General features: G+C 42.6%; 1 long non-coding RNA gene across 1 annotated transcript in view; it reads left to right on the plus strand.

Moving 5' to 3' along the window:
* Nucleotides 1–2179: 2179 nt before the first annotated feature.
* Nucleotides 2180–5081, plus strand: part of LOC103276716 — a 31883-nt gene continuing 28981 nt past the window's right edge. The window contains exon 1 of the long non-coding RNA XR_505387.2: nucleotides 2180–2650. This is a non-coding gene — a long non-coding RNA (uncharacterized LOC103276716). The remainder of the gene's footprint in view (nucleotides 2651–5081) is intronic.

Consider the following 5081-nt stretch of genomic DNA (forward strand, 5'->3'; position numbering starts at 1 on the left):
TTTTTTTTTTTTTTTTTTTTTTTTGAGTTGGATTCTCACTCCGTCGCCCAGGCTTGAGTGCAGTGGCATGCTCGCAGCCACCACAGCCTCGACCTGCTGGGCTCAGACAGTCCTTCCGCCTCAGCCCTCCAAGTAGTTGGAACTACAGGCATGTGCCACCATGCCCAGCTAATTTTTTTATTTATTGTAGAGACGAGGTCTTGCCAGGTTGCCCAGGCTGGTCTCGAACCCCTGGTCTCAGGCAATCCTCTTGCCTCTGTCTCCCAAAGTGCATGGATTACAGGCGTGAGCCACCGTGGTGCCCGGCTTGAAAATTCTACCTGAATCGAATAAATGAATGACATCGAGTACCTAGCTGGTATGTTGAACGACCTTTTTTTGCCCGTTCTTGTAATACAGTTTTATAAAGCAGGTCTTCTCTCTGCATGTGCTTCAGACGTTTTCAATTACATGGAAATTAAACTCCAAGGCAAGAATATCGTGGCGATCAAATCCTGTAACTGTCCATCCCAGCCCCCACCCAGAGCAGGCATCCAGCTCTGTGTCTCTGAGTCTTGTTTACTGTGAGGGGAGCCCAGATTGTTTCAACACATAGAAGGGCTCACGGCTTTTCCTGGCCTGGTGAGTCCTAAAGCTTATTTGTTTGCTGCTTTTTACAGTAATTGTAACAACCATGTATCCCTTGTAAACAGAGAGCACACTCCTAACCTACATACCACAGTTAAAACGTTATCCCAGTAGGACAAGCGGGTTGCTGACAAAGGGATTTGACAAAATGGAGCCAAAAGCAGCAAGGCGTAGGCTATCTCTTACGAATGTGGGTCGTGTATATTTCTATCTGGAAGAGAAGATGGACTTTGATTTTGTTCTTCCACTTTCTTTTTATACCCCAATGAGGACAGTTTTTAGTACATATTTAAATCCTCTTGCTTTAAGAAGAAAGACTGAAACAGTCCAAGAATGCTCCAACTCCCCAACCCCCCACCCTAAAGACCCCCCAGGGACCCAGCAACTCCTCTCACTAGATCAGTTCAATTCCCAGTATTCATAGTTAACGAGGTTTCATTAGGGCTGAAGAAGAAATTTGCCTTTGCTTCCAAACACCGGTTGAGCTCTGATCCGGCCTCAGCAGGGAGCAGATTTTCCTTTTTTATCTTTTTGCTTCCCTGGTGTGTCATCTTGTCTTTTGAAATAGTTGCAATCAGAACAAATTAGCTGAAGAGTGGCGAATGAAAAGATTTCACAGTCATTGTGGATGCTTTTTCGGTTTTCTTTCACAATTGGTACCTTCCCTTAGTCATTGAAAACGATCCAAGAATCTGCATGTTCTTGGTAACATTTTGCTTAGTGTGTGTGCTACAGCGTCTAAGGTGGCAGAGATGGCTTCAACCGCACTTGGGAGCTCAGGAAAACCAGGAACTTGCCTTGTTGCTGGGCCCCTCCCTCCACAGTGATGACCCGAAGTATTTGAGGCAATTGCTGCTGTGGTTGGGAGAGTCAGAGCCAGGAAAGGGGACAAGGCTTTGCGGCTGTTCTAGGCCCAAATTTCAGATGCAGAGTTGAGTGTGATTAACACGTCCTTTCTCCTTTGCAGTCTGAGAAGAGGATAAAGAATGGTACTAGGGACACACCTCATCAACAAGGGTACCTGCGTAATGAACATTTGAATACCTAACCCTGAATTGTACCCCACATCTTTAAAATAAACACATTTAAAAAAAGAATGGTGCTACACCAGATCTGCCCTGGATTTTCCTTGGGACTGCAGTCCCACTGAGGCCTGGGTTATTGTCGGGAAGGCGGCCTCCCACGTCTCTGCAGCACGGTGGGGGCTTTGTTCTCCTTCCCCTCCCCCTCCCATGTGCATTGGAAAGTGAGCATTTGTTTTCCTCGGTTTAAGAGAGATGAAGAACGTGCCTGGGTTCACTAGCACTGTATCAGTCTGTTTTGTGTGACTATAAAGAAACACTCGAGTCTGGACAATTGATAAGAAAAAACAGTTTATGTGGCTCACAGTTCTGCATGGTGCTGGCATCTGGTGGAAACTTACAATCGTGGCGGAAGGCAGAGAGGCAGCAGGCATGTCACGTGACGTGGCCTGCAGACGCAAGAGAAAGAGGGAGAAAGAGGTGCCAGGCTCTTTTTAAACAGCCAGCTTTAGGGTGGAGAAAGAGAGTGCATACTCACAACGAAGGATCCCCCTCGATCCAATCACCCACCCACTGGGCCCCACCTTCAACACTGGGGATCTCATTTCCACATGAGATTTGGAGGGGACAGCAATCTAAACTATATCAAGCACCAAGCAAGTGTTTGAACCTCTGAGAAGAGAGATGAAGGGATTATACTGAGGGTTGATCAAATCCTTGAAGATGCTTGGAGGGACCACATCGGATATTGTTTCTGTAGCTTCATACCTGATAAGTTGAGATGCGTGGAAACAGAAACAGCATGTTTGTGAGGTTACCTTCTTGGACGAAACACCGTTACCAAGATTCGCTTAGAAGGCGGCAAGAAGTATGCTAGAGCTAAGTGTCAAGGGAAGGTTTATGGAAAGTCATTCATGGAAAGTCGGGTGAAAAAGAACTAACACATGTCAAGATACCATGTTTCTGTGTCTAAGTCTCTCTCTCCCTCTCGCTTCAAGACGGTAAGTACGTGAGTTGATATCCACTTCTGGTGCTTTCAGCATATTACCATGAGTTGAATGAATGAATGAGAAGAGGTTGGAGGCACTCTAACTAGAACCTAGGACATTCTGAACCTTGTGTTACCTAAGACTAAGGTGTTCATAGGATGGGCCATGTCTGCAAAGTCCCGGGGACCTTTAAGAGGTGATAAAGGCTCAGATGTGGTGTAGTAGTAGGGATTTAAACAAGAATGATTTTGGATGGCAACTTAAGAAATTGGATCTCCACTTTTTAAGGGGTAAGGACATGAGTACATTGAGAAAAGTGGACATAGCTCCAAATCAGAGTACGTCTACATGGGAATCAATGCAAGTCATCTCTGTGGCATATTTAATACAAAAGAAGGCATTTGGGTGCCAGGAGAGTTCGGAACCTGAAGCATAACCCTCAGTCTGGGTATCTGCCAGTGAGCTCAGTCATTAGGGGACTGAGTTCAGGGTGGAAAGTCCAACCCTTGGTGGCTATAGACTCCCAAGGTCAGAGCAGAGTAACCCATTTTATCAAGGCTACCAGACCAAGTTCAAGATAAGGCCCAGTGTCCTCTCTTCTTCCTTGGAACAATGCAGACAGTCTATTTATTCCTTGGATTAATGATTGAATGCTGGGTGTTTCAAATATTCATATTTGTCCCCCTTTAATCTGACCAAAACTTTAATATACTTGGCTAAAATTTATTGAAAAATCAGGATAATAGGCAGGGTTCAGATTAATTTCCAACTTGCAAGATAAAGTAGAAAAAGTATTATACTGCTCTTTGAGCTTGAAAACAAGTAATATTACCAGCATTGCTTCGACCACAGTATCACAAGATAGAAGGATAATTGTAAATTTTAACAGCTGCAACTGAACTACATTTTGCATGGATTGATAAAGCAGCCTGTGCAAAAAGCGATTATGAGTCATGAGCATGTCTGTATCAGACACCGAGTAGCACATCAATTTCTAAAAATTAATCTTGAATATATTTATGTCAGAGTCATCTCAAGATGCTTCTGATTTGAGTCTTGTGCTAAAGAGTAAGAGTTCTTTGGAGTTATTTTCTCTAGAGTTAGGAGAAATCCTCTTCTCTCTGCCATGGTGGTGGTTTAACATGTTTAAAACATCTGGTTTAGAACGTGGTTTAACATATCTGGTTTAGAAAAAGCAGTGGATCTCTGCTTGGGTCAGAGAAGTGCTAGTGGTGGAGATGAAGAAAGATAATGGTGAGGAGATAGTTTTTTTGGACAACTCTGCTGGACAACTCCTTGAATTTGACCTGTTTTACACTCTTTTTAGATTTAGTCAGAAAAAAGAATACTGGCTTGATACTTGACCATCACTGAAGCTTGGTGGTAGATAAAGGGGGCTTATTAGACTGTCTTTAACTTTTATTTAAATTTTCTTTTATAAATGTTAAGACAGTTCTTCAAAGTAGTTCCTAGAAAATCTTTTTGTAATAAGTTAAAAATAATTTATGGGATTTTTGTATTCATATTTGTTATTAGTTTTCTTTTTTCTTTTTTGTTGGAGTTCACTCCATCGCCCAGGCTGGAGTACAGTAGCACACTGTACTACCACCCCAGAGTCTACCTGCTGGGCTCTGGCAATCTTTCTGCCTCAGTCTTCCAAGTAGTCAGAACTACAGGAGCGCACTACCACACCTGGCTAATTTTTGATTTATTGTAGAGATGAGGTCTTGCCAAGTTGCCTGGGTTGGTCTCAAACCTGTGGGCTCAGGCAATCCACTCGCCTTGGCATCCCAAAGTACTGGGATTACAGGCTGAGCCACCGAGACCTGCCTTCTTATTAGTTTTCTTAATTGAAATCCTACATAAAAAAGACAAGTATATGTGTTCAGTTTATATATGCCTATTATTTTTCATATTTATATATGCCTATTATTTATGTTTCTAGTGTGTAAGAGAGAGAAAATGAACAAATTTAGGGTATTCTCCCTAAATAGACTATAAGTTTATTCTTACCACACTAGTGCTTATAGTCTGAAGTTTCATTCAGATATGGAAAACAGATAACAGGAACCCACTATCTACTTTTTGAGACAGTCTTAGGAAATTAAACTTTTTTTTTTTTTTTAGAAAGCAAGTAAAAGCTCCCACAATGGGAGGGGACCCAAACAAGTTGCCCAGGAAGTGTCTCTTAATTGAATGTACACCAAAAACATACACTTACCTTTCATTACGCAGGCCATCTTTTGTGCAAGAAGATTGTAATGAGCCCTGGTGCTAGTCCTGAGCTGTGCTTTGCAATATGCGTGCAGCAAGGTTTCTTGATAACTCATGTTCAGGTGGGAACAGGCTTGGCTTAGCCACACATACATCATCTTTATTTTAGCAATTAAGTCTAGCTTGTAAGTTTCAAACCATAGCTTGATGGTATCTGGCTATGTGTTCT

The sequence above is a fragment of the Carlito syrichta genome, unplaced genomic scaffold (assembly GCF_000164805.1).
Source record: "Carlito syrichta isolate Samal-C Ts95f unplaced genomic scaffold, Tarsius_syrichta-2.0.1 Scaffold316346, whole genome shotgun sequence".
Lineage (NCBI taxonomy): Eukaryota > Metazoa > Chordata > Mammalia > Primates > Tarsiidae > Carlito > Carlito syrichta.